The following is a 15056-nucleotide window of genomic DNA, read 5'->3' as shown; positions in this document are numbered from 1 at the left end:
ATCTGCAGGGGCAGGAGTTGTTCAGGAGCCAACTCCTGCTTCCAGTATGGGAGATGTTTTACTGCTTGCTGTTCCCAGCTCTGCAAATGCTCAGCAGAAGATATAGGAAGGGAAAACCACTGAACCCCCTCTAGTTTTAAAGCCATCCCTGGTCCTGCCCTGAGTTTGGGCGAGGGAAGATGTTGGAGCTAAAGCCAGCCCTAGGAAGCAGCTTTGTAGAGTGACAGGTGGCTGCAGAGGCACCTTTTTGGGCAGGGCCACAATTACACTATCCTGCTCCAGGCTCTGTGTATGTGTTGGGTGCTACCTGTGCCCCATCACATGTCCATGCAGGTGTCTCTCCTGAAAGATCACTCTACTGATAGCTGTACCACTACATAGCTGTAGCTCCATACACGCATACAACTGCATTATATAACATGCCCACTATGTACACTGGCCAACATGTGCGTCATACCCGCATATGCGAGGTTGCACCCATGACCACCTCCAGTCAGTGAGCTGGCTGTCTGCGGATACTCGAGTTACAGACTGGAAAGAAGAGCCAGCAGTTATCTTGGGTGTTTTTCAGCTGTCAGAGACAAACCTGCAGCCTGATGGCAATTACAAGCCTTGAGGTCAAATTCAGCTTTAAAAAGTGAAGTCAGAGATGCATATGCTCAAGATGGGAAGATGCTGGTGGTGTGTTTGGGGAGAGAGGGGAAAAAAAAGTTCCATTAGCTCTGTTTCAGGGAGCTGTGTCACTTCCCGCAGACCAGGCAGTTGCACTAATGAGAGCGCTCGTTATGAGAGCACTCCTCCATTAATTAAAGCTGCTTTGTGTGAAGCAGTGAAGAGGAATTGAGGAAGGGCTGTTGATGCAGTTACATTTTCCATAGATGTTACTGAGTATCCATTATGGCCTGTGAAAGCCTTGTCAACATTTTTCCAGGGAAGAATGAAAATGTAAATAACTTTAAAATGATTCAATGTCATTGTGGTATGGAAAAAGGTCATGCTGCTGGAGATCATTTATCTTTTTGCCGATTTAAAGAGCTTTTTTCCTATTACATTTTTTGAAATTAATGTTTTTAAACATTACCCAAAGTAATGTTAACAATCATGAGGTTTATGGGATTGATCGTTGTACAGGCTGGGATTTAAATTAGAAAAGATTTGTTTAAGGTAGTTGTTGCTGGGGGATTTTAACAGACCTTTTTACTTATTGCTTATAAAAATGTTTGCATGATTTAATGAAAAGACAAAAAAGATCCTGAGTTCCCAAGCAAATATGAGAGCAAAATATCTTTGGGAGTGAATTTGGGATTACAGAATTGGAGCTGAAGTGCACATAATGTGTGCATGTAGATGCTGATGTACATAAATCTGAGATAGGGTGTTTATTCACACCCAGGCATAGGGTGTTTGTTCACAGAAACCCATTTAGGGTAGAGTTTTGCTGCTGCGCTTTTCGGGTGAAGTTGTGGGAGTTAGAAAATTCTGCCATTTCTTTAATAGGCTGAAGCTGAACTTTGTGTTGAGGATCAGTACACTTTTCAGGTCTTAGTGAAATTTCCTTTTTTTTAAAGAGAAGATTGGTTGGAAACTTAGCTACTCCTTAGCTAAGTTAACTCCTATTAACCCTGTCCAGTGCTGTCCTTCGCCGCAGTGAGAGCGTTCGGACCTCTGCGCTCCCCAAACTTTGCGGTGCAGCGGAAAGCCTGTATCTGTCAGTGTGCCCAGCAGAGACCCTGTCCAAGGGAGCAGCGCAAAGCTGTAATTCAGACGTCTTTCTGGTGTCCCAGTCAGCTAGGACATGAATGATTACGTATTACCTGTCAAGCACCGATGCGAGTGCAAAATACTGCACGGGCACAGAAAATAAGGTCCCTGATCTGGGGAGGGTGGGCGGATGGGACCTTGGAAATAAGTGTTGAGTGTTAAAATGAAGCTTTGGGCTTCTCAGTGTGGCTTAAAGATGCTTGGAAAGGAAGGTTTAAAGGTGCTTTTCACACCTGATGGGGCAGGAGGTGGGAAGGGAGGACCCATGATTGCTCCCTGTGGCAGAGCATGGCCCCTGTGACAAGGTGGGGAAAGACCTTTTTGTTCAACCCATCTAATCCAGCTGTCCTGCAGCAATGCAGATTTAAACCTAATCTCCCCTAGGGTCACTCCTGACTATGAAAGCAGGTGGCAGTTGTGGACTGCTGCTGCACTGGGAGAATTTCAGCAGTGCTGAGCCTTGGTTTGGGAAAGAGCAAAAATAGCTCTGCTCTTAATAGAAGTGCTTGGCCTGCTGAGATGCACTTGCATTTTTCACCTTTGCTGCTCCTGCTACACAGAGTGTGAGGGAGTTGGGGATGTCCCAGCTGGTGCTTTGCATGCAATTTTCACCCTCTTGTTAATGACCTTGCAGGGATTAGCATGGCCTTCTCCATATGCCGGTAGATTATGTCTGTTGGCAGCTGCTACTACTGGAGCAAAATGGGATAGTTTTCATTAGGAGTGCTTGACACTAGGTTGCCCTGGGTGTCGTCAATCCTAAACTGTCAGTGCCTTTGAACAAAGCTGTGTACAGATGTGATTTATTAAATGTGCTGCTGCTTTGCTGAAAATGTGGCATTTTCAAGTCACCGGGGTCTTGCAGGAGAAGTGTGAGAGGAACCTTGTTCTTCCTTACTCACTTACCCTTCCACCCCACCGGCTCTGGGGCTGTCCAGCAGCTCTGGGTAGAAAATCTGCTCTGAAATGACTGAGAAAACAGGGTGGGGGGCCTTGGTGAAATAACTCTGCCACCCCTCTGACACTGCTCAGTGTAGCTACTCACTAGCAAATACGTGTGTGTGTGCTTAGTGGTTGCAATGGTGTATTTACCAATGGCTTTAAGTTGCAAATGTGTTCTGAAATAGCATTTGTAAGCTAATTTAAATAAGGCGTGAGAGAGGAGAGCAAAGACTCCGTCCCTTGGTATAGAAGTGGGACGTGACCTTGAAATGATTTCATTTTGCTGTCTCAAAGTGTTCAGGTTTGTCCCCATGAGCCTTTCCCACCTAATTCAAGCTGTGCAGAGGACAGTTGATTTTCAGTTCTTCTTCAGTCCTGCAGCTGAAACAGGGGGCATATCCTGAGTCTACAGAATATTGTTGTGGTCCAAGGTGGACGCAGTTCACCGGGGATATGGCTTCTGGGGCCAGTTCTTCTGGGAATATTACTCTCCTTAGATGCAGGCAGGTACTGAGGAATAGTGCTGTCTGGCCAGTTCCTGCACAGGGCTGGAGCCGGGGGTGCAGGAAGGTGAGGGGACAGGGTGGTTGCTCCTGGCAGTCTGCAGCTCCATGCAGGTAAGATGCCCTGGAAGCTGTGCAGTGGCCACAGCTGGAGGCAGGCAGGTGGCTGAGGGATGGGGCCAGAACCTGGGGGCAAGCGAGGCACTGGAGCGTGGGGCAGGAGGAGGGGATGAAGGCTCTGGCCACCAAGGACCAGCGGGGGGAGATGCTGCAGAGCCTTCCTTGTTCTCTTTGCCCTGGGAGGAACCGGCTCTCAGTGCTGTGCAAGGTTATTAATCCTCTGTTTATCCTGTTTTAAAATAAGCAGTTTAAAGGAGGCTGTCAAAGATGATAGGCCACAAATCCATGTCATTCTTTTGAATTGCAACAGCAAAGCTAAACCCTCCTGTGTCCTTGCCTCCTTAGCAGGCTGAGGGCTTGTGCTCCCCAGCATACTGCAGAAACAACCCAGCCCACCCCAGCCAGAGACCAACTCCTTGGGCAGGACAGCTCATTCGAGAGGGCCGAAGACTATTACAATAACGCGGGGCTGTACCCAGACAGCTATTCCACAGGGTTCAGTGGTGTTATTTAGGGCTCATGCCCAACTGACGGACCCACTCTTACTGTGCAGGTAGTAACTGGGGATATGGGCACACAGCTGAGTGCGGTGGTATTAAAAAGGTTTAACCAGATTGCACTTAGGAACAGAGAGTTAAGGGTATGTGAGCTCCAGGTGCACTCATTCAGCCCCAAGGGGTGTTTTGGGTCAATGCTTTCTGCCTTGCTAGTGGAGTGGACTGGAATAATATGTAGTAACGGTGGTATGGCCATGTCCAGTACAACCAGCATGAGCCAAAAATATTTCAGAATCTGTTACCTTCCCCATTGCATCGCTCTGGGTGCATGAAGGCCTGAGGGAATGGGTAGAAAGTACCTTCCCATGAGTTTTTTCCATTGCTAAGGTGGTGCAATGTGGCTTTGCTGAGCAGCAGACTTAGGTAACAGACTGACTGCTATGAGAAAGTCCCAGAGCTCTTAGCTCTGCTTGGCTTCATGCGCCCACTCTCGAAAGCGGGCTCACAAGGCCCTTCCAAACAATGCCCAGCAGAACAACATCTCCGCAGTCTAGCTATTTATACTTAATGACTCTTTTTGCATGTTCAATAACCACCAATTAATTATTTAAGGCATGCCGGAGAAGGATTAACAGCCATGTAATATACTAGATATGATTCATCCTCAATAAATGTCCCTTATAATCAATGGGTAATTATTCCAAATGCAGTGGTTCTGATTAAATCTAAATTAATAGTACACGTGGGAGATTTGATTTAAAAGTAGTAATGTAATGTTAAGTGAGTTTTGCTCATCATTTATTGCAATACAAAGCTAGTGCTTGTAGCAGAGCTGGAACAGCCGAAATGCCCAACAGGCACTGCCAAAAAACAGAAAACTGAGAAAATCCTCAAGTTTGAATCAAGTTCATTTATTGGCCCATAATAGTCTAGAAATGTTTACAAATGCTGTCTATGGGTAAAGCTCCCATTTCTTTGGGGTTGAGGGAGGCCTCTGTGTGAGCATGCAGGAGCTTGGTGCCTGGGGGGCAGTTACAGGCCTGGGCCCAGGGCATTTCCTGGTGGGAATATGACATTTGGGAGCAGCAAGAGGGTGTAGGCAGGGGATGATAAATGAGGAGGAGAAAGAAAGAGGCAAGAACAGAGAATGTGAAAAGAAGTGCTTGAGCTTTGACTGCAGTAGCATTACACCTCAGATGGGTTTGACTTCTGTATTCAGCAGGAGGAAGAAAACATTCCCCTTGGCAATTAGAGGCAGGATCAGCACAGCTAGTTCATGGGGCAGAAAGATAAAACAGGTTAGTTAAAGCTGATAGTGTTAGAAAGCCAAGCAAGGAAACAGAACCGCATATTTCTGATTGGGGTCTGAAGAAAACTAGGTGATAAAATTAATCCTGGCATTTGCATGTTGGGTTGCTCTGCCTCTTTCAGGGAGGTGAACATTTCTACTTTCTCCTCCAGAAAGTGAGGGAGGAAGGATAAAAACTGCTGTATGAATGTAAGGACTGGCAAGCCACTCTTTTTTTTTTTGTTGTTCAAAAATATGAAGTTACAATTTTGTTGCATTAGTTTTGCAATGTGATGTTTGGGATTCCTAGCAAAAGGTGTGGTTACTGAGGGAATCTGGGGACTTAAATTTTAACGAGGTGGCTTTTATTATTCAAACTCCTTTCTTCACTTAAGTATTTAACTAGTAAAAATAAGGAGATATTTGAATATTTGCCATATTTGCAATAAATAAAAGTATTTGCCATGGGGAAAAAAGCAATAAGACTTTCCTACTGCAGTTATTAGTTTTCCTCTCACTTTCATTTTTTTCTTCTCATTAGGAAAAGCTTGTTCCAAAGTTTAGTTAATAATCTAGACTACTAGTGTAAAGTGCTGAAAACTCCCTTGACATAAGTCTGAATTTGAAAGAGAAATGACACAAAAATAGCTTTAACACATCTTGGTTGTCAACACCTTTTAAACATAGGATGTGATTTTTGGCGTAGTTAATATTCTCAATATCAGGATCACAATCTCATGCAATATGACGTCAGCCCAGAGAAAAACATTAGGGCTATGAGAGTGCTTGTACTTTGGAGAGACTGAAAGGGGAAGTGATTCCAGTTTTTAAACCGCAGAGTGCAATCGGTGTTCAGAGGCTGCCCAGGGGCTGGGAGGGTGCCCTCTGCTGAACAGAGGTGTATGGGAGAGGGGAAGGGATGGAGCCAGGGCATGATGACCCTCAGCACATTGCAGCTGCACGCCCCAGGCTCCTGCCTTTTCACCAGCCTGGGGCTTCCTTGCTACAGCCCCTAGGGATGATGCTCCAAATGCTTTCTTTCCCAGAATTCAATATATGACACTCATGTATTTAAATACAGTTTCTCCTGATGAGTTTCAGGAACGAAAATTATTCGGTAGAGTATTAGCGGGGGGGAAAAAGCACAGCTTCCAAACACTGACGATCCACCCTGCGGCACAGCAAGATAAGGGCCTACCGCAAGGTGTCCTGGTGCAAAGCCCTGGCTCCTCCAGGCCCACTCAGAGGTCCTGCAGAGAGCAATACCTTGCTTTGAAGGTGCAGAGGTCTCCATTTCAGGTGCTAATTAAGTGTAATAACCTCAGGATTAAGATGAGTCAAACAGAGAAGTGCACACCTCTGGGTAGGAGCAGTACCAGAGGTTGAAAAGCTACTTCCAAAAACACCCAGGGACCCTCCAGTCAGCCAAGATGCTCTTGATTCTTGACTAGATTTTTTTAATGAGGTGCAAGTCTGTAACCAGAAGACACTAAAAAGCAATTGCATTAAATCAAGATCTACATTTGACTTTATGGATTGTTTATGGGATCTTTCTTTTATTAATTCTTTATCCTTTAATATTATAAAGGATTTGCGTCTACAATAAATAATGTAAAGTTAAATTACATCCTCTTTGGCTTAAAATTTTAATATTCCTATTGCCCATCTCCATAAAGAAATTGTATTCGAGGTCATTGCATATGTACAGCTGCAGTCATAACCCTAATGGAATTACTATTCAAGCACAGGCAAGATTAGTATGAATGCCAAGAAACTACCCGTCTGTCAGGGGAAAAGGTAAAAGTTCAGAGTTCAGCTCGCATCCAAATTATTTATCTCCCTAATAACTTAATAGATTGAATATATTACTTGTCAGTGACCTTGATGTACAACAATAAAGACCCCTTGGTTGTGTCAGAAAATATATGAGACTATAATAAGTAGTACTTATGTAGTGGAATAAAAACATATTCCTTATGATAATGAAGTTTCTACCAACAAGGGCATCACAAGGACATGAAGCCATGTAAATATAAACACCAGAGCGCCTTTGGCTGTAACTAGACAGTGGCTTCTGGTCTCACAACAGCTGAAGAGACTCTGGTGTAGGAGGCTGCACCCTGCAGATGCCCACACCCAAGCGCAACGGGTCCCTCTGCATGCATGGCAAGGGACGGCTTATGCCCTTTGCTCACCTGACATGTTACGTCCTGCATCTCTCTTGCAATTGTGTTATGCAGAGAATTAGTTTCTTGATCTTAAAAAGCATCCCATTGACTTCATGCCACATTTCTAATTACTCCTATTCTAGGTCTACCAGGCATCTGAAAGAATCATTTAAATTAGAGTTTAGGATCAAATGTAATACCGCAAAGAGGCATGTTGTAAACATACCTAAAAATAGGAAGGTAATTTCCCTGAGTGCTGTGGTCCCTGTAGCAGTGCAACACAATGCCTTTCTATTCTTATGTCTATTTTTCAAGGCTTCACATTTTCTAAAGGGGAAAACAAAAAGCCCGCGAAGGATATTGTTCTTTAATAAGGCTTATGATTATGGATTTTTTTCTTCCTCAGCCAGCACAGAATCACCATTAATAAATTCAAATGGAATGAGTCTCTCCTCTTTAATAGGTCATTTTAATCATATAGTTAAAGTTTCACTTGGAGAGATGGAGGAGGAGGGTGAGAGGGAAGGCACAGGGGGGGGAAAAAAAAAAAAAAACTATTTTATCCATTTGACACTTTCCAATTAATCCTTGCAGTGTGCCCACCCCCTGTACATGAGCCCAGTGCAGTGGCAGTTGCACAGCTGGGCTCCCTGAGCACTGGGAGCAGTCCTTGCTCCCTGGGAGTCCGCAGGTGCTGACCCTGCGGGAACTTGATGGGGTCCCATGGTCTGGCCACCTATCACGGAGAAGGATGGGGCACTGCAAAGGGTCTTTGCCATCCCTGGAGTGACAAATCCTCTTTTGTTCCTCTGCCAGTGCTGCTGAGCTGAGCCTCTAGCCCCCTTCCCAAAAGCAGAGGGACCGGGACCAGCCAAGGAAGCCTGCAGGCTTGTCCCTGCTCCCAGAAAGCCTGCTGGGGCTGGTGTGTGTGCTCTTGCACTCCCATTCCCCAGCCACTTATTCCAGCAGCCTCATGTTTTTGATTGTATTTATGGCCACTTAATCTGTGCTAGCAGCCAGGATCAAATATATCTCCAAGTATTGATCAGCTTTAGGCTGATAGAAGTTCAAGCTCATGAGGTCTCGGTCTTTGACCCTCAAATAGGATATGAATCTCAATCCAATAGACTGATATTCACACGCAGTCGCTGCCCAGGGTTGCAGGCTGCAAGGGAAAAATCAATGAAGAGTGCTAATGATTCACAATTTATAGAGCAGCTGCCATTTTAATATTAGAATAAATGTTATATTGCAAAGGGATAGGAACATAGGTGGTGGCTTGGAAAATATTTCTTTGGAGCCTTTTCTGTGAGAAAATGATGTGCGCGGAATTTTATGAAGTATAATTTATTGGCCTCATTTAGGCTTATAATTTAAAACTCCTTATGAAAAAGGTATTAACTAGAGTGGATTGGGTAAGGAAACAGCAAGGACAGAGCTCTAAGATAGGCTGTCTTAGAGCACTTCAACCACATGCTGCTGGGGAAGAGGAAGCAATATCTTAATACATAAGACTGGACACAAGAACTACCCTTCTACTTAAACACCCCTACAGCATCTGGCAACAAATAGGTCCCATTTTCTGACCTGGCCCTTCTGAGCACACTTGTGAATGAAAAAAATATATTGAACGTGCTGATGAGGTATGTGGAGCACATTAAGATTAAATAATGGCTCGTGTCAGAGTGGAGTGGTAGGGCAGAAAACTGCTGAAACTGTGAAGACTAGAGAGAATTACTGAAGCCAAAGAGCAGGGGCAGGCTGGAAGACAGATTTCAAACCAGGGGAGCATAAGAGCTCTCTGTCCAGATTATACAGGTTTTATTGTATCCTCAAATAATTCATTTCTATTTGCAATGAATTACAGTTTCCTTTGCTGAGGTTTCTTTACGATAGCTCATGGGGACAGGTAATCTCCAGACTGTGGCAGAGATGCTGGGATGACAAGGGGAGCTGTCAAGAAAAAATGGGAAGTAAATTCTGCTCTTTTGCCTTTTCCAGGCCTGTGATACACTGGGGACTGTAGCTCTGAGTCTTTGCAGGGAGAGCAAGGGGGAGGGAATGAAACATTTTTCAGCTGCTGCAGCTCGTGGGCTGATGTGTTGGTTTAGGTCAGGGTGAGAGCAGGTTGGTGTCAGCGTGTTGTATGAGAGTTAGGGTGTTTCCTTGTGCTACATGAGCCGTGTCCCTGGCAGAGGGGCCCGAAGGGTCCTGGCAAGCAGTAATGCCCTGATCATTCAGTGAGAGGTTTTGGACAGTGGCTGCCAGAGCGCTTTGTTCGGAGGTAGCACTTATTTGTCTGTAGAGCAGCATCCCGTGGTGGTTTGGAAGCCAACCATACTGGGCAAGAAAATACTTCAGCTTAGGAAGGCTACGCTCTTCTTTCCAGCTTCCAGACAGAACAGCAGGCTTCTCTTGCCTCTCAGTTCTCATGTGTATTAAGTCTTCACCTGCAAGTCTGGTTCAAGGGACTTTATTCCTGTATGTATCAGTCTTTCCCTGAGTGGATGCAAATGGTAAATGGATCTTCAGTACAAAGAGCCCAGGCTCTTTAGAACGGACAAGAAAAGATGGAAATCCTACATCAAAAAAACAATTTATGGCATCTGTTTTGGCCATCCCTGTATTTTTTATAGAAGTGAAAAGAACTTAAATAATTCATCCACCTGAGAGCTCATAACTCTCTGGTCTGCGTAGAATATCTTTCATATATCTCATAACCTAGAGCCTATTGACAAACTGTATGAAAAATAACAGCCCTTTCACTTGCAAAAGCAAAATCCAATTTATTGATTGTGATAGTCTAAATAATGGCATTTCTATTGACCAAAAGGTATTGCCCAAATAGGTTAGAGTTTACTTAACTGAGGCTATAAAATGTCCCAGGCATACCATCATAAAACCAAAATGCACTCGATCCTGTTCCTTGCTGGTTATGCTACTGCTGTGATCAAACGTGTGATAGCTGCTTAATGAAATTAAACACAACATCTTTGAGAAGAAAAAACAAACAGTAAGGAAAATATTTATATCTTTAGTCTGACAAGATATAGCAAAGGCTAATGCATAGCACGAACACAGCTAATGTAGTAACCATTAGGTGCTCTGAAATTACAGATTAGAGCTACAGGGAGGGTTTCTGCGGCTACTAGGTAATGCTGTCAGTCTCAGAGGCTCCTGTAAATGGAGTGCAGGTTGAGAGGAGATAGCTAGATGTGTCCAATACCCCTTAAAAAGCGTCAGGAAAGGGCTATGGAAGAACTCACACATTGACTTTCCAGACTACTTACGTGTCCAATTCACTTGCGTGTGGGTTCCAGGAGAGGGATCCAGAGTGTGAGACACAGGATGGAGAGACTTTATGACTACAGTTAAGTAAGGATGCTGTTTCACAGTCTTCTCTACACACCTCTGGTATTTATGCTGTGTTCATTGCTGAATGGTACTTAAGCAAAGCCTTCCGTATGAGGCTTCGTACTTCATCAGTGGATTCTCCTTTGGTTTTCAGTTCTCTGGTGCCTTCTTTTTTCCTAGGGGTGAGAGCAGCCTTCATATGGTGCTGCCTTGAGACTTTGGTGCTTTGCTAAGAAGGGAGACTAGTGAAAGCAAGAACCTGTTTCCCTGGTTCCATTAGGGTGACTGATGTGTCTGAAGTTCAGGGTGGGTTTGTTCCCGGGTCTAAAGTTTGCACTAAAATTTGCTTTCTCCTCATCTTGACAGACTTCTGCTCTTTGTTTCTTCTCATTCCCTGTCAGATTCTCTCTCCTAACTGGGCAACAAAGAGCAATTCTTATAGCCTCATAAAACTAGGAAACCCCTTCCCTATCAATTCTGTCTTTTGGAAAATGTTGCTCTCCAATCCCAGTCTTGGATGCATTCAATTAATTAATTCATAAATGTTTAAATTGGGGTCTAGAGGATCCCAACTGTGTCTTTTTACATAATGAAATTACAAGGAGTCATATGTTACTACCGTCCATAAACTTATTGCACACTTTACATAAAATTCAGATGGGGTGGCTCTGCATGCATGCATACATATTTTACATTTTCAACATTATTACAGAAATGAATAGAGTGCTGGAAAGGCTGCTTTGCCTGTACGGTCAACGCAAATCCTGGGGGCCATAAATCTGAAAGCCTATGATTTGTTACTCTTTGCTCACAATAAATTAAGCCTTTCTTGATGGAAAGGTTGGCTACGTTTGTTGTAGTTTAGGTCACAGCATTTGGACAAAGATGCAGCTGGATGTGCCGGGAAGGGAATTTGTGCCAGGTCCAATGGGGCAGGGAGAATATCTTTATTTCATCAAGCTATCAGAGCTGTGACACTGGTTTTCAAGTCAGGAGAGGAATGTTTTAAGCTGAGGGCTGTTTGCATTTTTAAAGGCATTTGATGCCACCTGGACGAGGCAGTGGTTTAACCAACAGGGAGAAAACCAGGACTGGATGCAGGTGTCGTGTGGCTGGAACACAGCCAGCAGCCACGTCCCCGTTGCCCGACTAGAAAGATGCCACCCGACAGTTCCTGGGGGAGAAAGGCAGGGCAGCGTTGTCTCTTGGGTAATGTCAGTCTTGCAGTACCCTGCATGACCTGGCAGAGACACGTGGGCATTATACAAACAAAAATGTGTAATTTTATCCCCATGGCTAGTTTTAAAAAAAAAAGTGTCCACAATCGCTACTTGATGGCATGTCCTGTGGGTAAGCAAAGAGTAGATATGCAGGGACCAGTGAAGCACAAAGTATTACAGTTTCAATCATGAAATCATAACATCATTTAAAAACAAATCACTTTAAAGTGCTTAAGTCTGTCATGTCTAGCATGAGGGATGATGATTTAGTTGATAGTTACTTATAGTTTTCCATTAAGAAAAAAATAATCACTATTCCTAGATTTTTCTTCCTCATCTAGATTTAAATCTTTTTTAGCCAGAAAGGACAAACATTCTTGCCATCGAACAAGACAAAGCGCTGTTCTGTTGAAACAGTAGCTCATTTAGAAATAATCTCAAAGCAGTGCTGAAATAACCAGCTGTTCTGAGAAGACTAACCCCAGAATGATATGCTTAGTCTCCTCTGCCACAAATCCAGGTTAGCTCACAGTTATGTTCCTTTCCTTTTTTAGCGCCGCATTTTTTGAACTAATAAGGTGGGATGAGCTGCAAAAATGCAGAGGAAATGGTGCAATTGCCAAAGTGCAGCATGATAAAGCAGCAGGATTTGCACTAAAGGCGGAAAAAAAAGTCCAAGCAGGACTTTCCCCCCTCCCCAGCTGGAATAAAAGCAACTTTGTGAAAGGTGACATTGTGGCAAATATTCCCAGTTTACAGTTCTCAAAACCAACCAAGTGTAAGAAAATCAGACATCAGCTGATAAACTGGCACTTTTTTTTTTCCCAGAGATGCATTTGTTGAAAAAAAGATGCAAATATTTATACACTAGATATACATATGAAAACTTACTGTTTAAGAATTCACTAAACAACTTGTGGATACTAGTGTTAATTCTACCACCCTAAAACATAAAGGAGTCTAAAATTAATCTTTTTTGTCATATGGCTATAATAAAATATTGGGAGGTGTGGGTGGCACCTGTCCAAATTTGCTCTGAATTTACATTGGGCAAAGAAAACACATTTTCTTCCAGTGAAGATGTATTTCAAGTTTAATATTAAAGTGGCCAGGACAAGCCTATCCTCCAGCCTGAAATTCATCCTCCCAGAAAGGCAGTACTGTCAATTGGATGCTAATCTGTATTAGATAGGTCCAACATCTGTTCTTTATCAGCAGATGCACTTCTGATTTGAAGTTTAGCTTTGACCCATCAAAGCAGCAGCCACACCTAGGAGATCTGGCTGTCTGGCGCCTGCTCAGTGCGGGTGAGCGATCCTGCGAAGACCTGCGGGATTCTGCTCGTCTCTTTTCTAGGGCGTGCTAGAGATGAGCTCCGCACCGCTGCCAACAACACCTGCCTAAGGGCTTGTGCAAAAGGCCTTAGCTAAATGGTGCCCAACTGTGAGACGCTGACACAGCAAACCCGCTCCATGTTTCAGTTCTCGCTGAAGACTTTACCCATTAAATGCTAGGTAGCGACTGCCTGACAGGTGCTGTCTGGGGGAACCAGCGTTGCTGTTAACACCACAGAAAGAATGAGCGGATTTTAAAAATGAGGGAGAAAAAAGGGAAACCTCAGCTGCTACCTATGAAATGTTCATGAACGTTTCATATCCCCAGTGCCAAGGGAAAGCTCTGACCTTTGCATGCCTCGGGCACTAACATAAAGCACCTGACAACCTCTTCCAAACACTGGCCTGAACTGGAGCTGAATTGCTTTTGCTGAACAGCGATTATAATTCCTGCTGTATATCCAGATTTTGACAAGTAAATCTCATATTTTAAACACAGGATTAAAAAATTTTATTACTACATTGGGGATTAAGTAGTAAAGCCTCAGAATCTAAGTCTGTAAAATAGGAAATACAGGAAAATAAAGTGAAATCTATTGTTCAAAATAACTCGGGTTTAACCCTTCACCAGCTGGTATAGACCCCGACTGTAATCAGCACAGCCCTGCAACAATTATCCCCAGGCCTCTTGTAACATTTCACACGGGCAGGTAGAGGATATGGAATTTCTCCCTGTTGTTTTTCAAATCCCTCCATTTCCAGACTTGGCTGCACCATCATACTCAGCAATAACAGTGGCATTGAATAGCATCCGAATGAGAAATTCAAGCCAGACAGTCTCATTTGCTGCGCTGACTTGCCTGATTACTATGCCGTTCATTTCCTTTCCTTCTTGTTTGTTTTTAGAGGAAAGTCTCTTTATTAAGAGCTCTATTGTAAAAGCATAGTAAGTATAATAATTTATCAGCTGATAAGTTTTCAAGCCTTTGAGCTACAGGGTGGAACCCTGACCCCACAGGAGTCAGTAGAAATCTGTCTCCTGTTTTCAGTGTGCCTACGATTTTATCCAAGGTGCCTAACTTTGAACCTGTGCAGCCAAAGGACAATTTTGGGAATGAGGCAGACAGGAGCTGGAAAGCCTAGGTTCCCTTTCCAACTTCTCTCCCTGAGCTCATGCAGATATTTGATAAATTTCAGTTTCCCCAAAACTACTGGATATCAGCAGCAGCTGGACTCGGGACCACAGTAAACTTTAGAACTTGATGATGTGATATATTATGCCAAGCCCTACTTAACAGTTCCCACTATTCCTAGGATGTTCTGTTCCAATACTGCTTTTCTGAAAAGCTAATGAACACCTAATATCCAATTAGCTGTCTACTCCTTTGGAAAGAGCGTAAGGAATCTAATAAAAATGCAGGTACAATCCTAAATCTTATAGGCATATTAATGCCTTAATCTCAGTTCTTCCAGACAGTGCAAATTCTGACAATTTTTTAAATGGCTATTTCCAAATGAACACGTCTGTGTCTCCAGCAAGGCCATATGAGCCTTTGCTTTGTTTTTAGGATTATCAGCGAAAAGTTTGATAAATGTAAGTCTTCAGAGATTCCCCTGCTTTGCCAAGGGAGGTAAATCTATCTAATCATAGGTTAATTACCAGCTATTTTCACACTACCAGAACATTCTTAAAAAACAAATCAATGTCTAATAAATGATTTGCGTGCAGCCAATAATTAAAACCCTAATGCACAGCGCTTACCAACTTTTACCACGCTGAAACTACCAGAAGATGCTATTTAACTCTACTGCTGTCAGCAGCACATACGTGAACTACTTCCTTTTAGACAACTCGGTCATTCTTGCATA

This window comes from Struthio camelus, chromosome 20, assembly GCF_040807025.1.
Source record: "Struthio camelus isolate bStrCam1 chromosome 20, bStrCam1.hap1, whole genome shotgun sequence".
Taxonomy (NCBI): Eukaryota; Metazoa; Chordata; class Aves; order Struthioniformes; family Struthionidae; genus Struthio; species Struthio camelus.
This window is presented reverse-complemented; position numbering follows the sequence as displayed.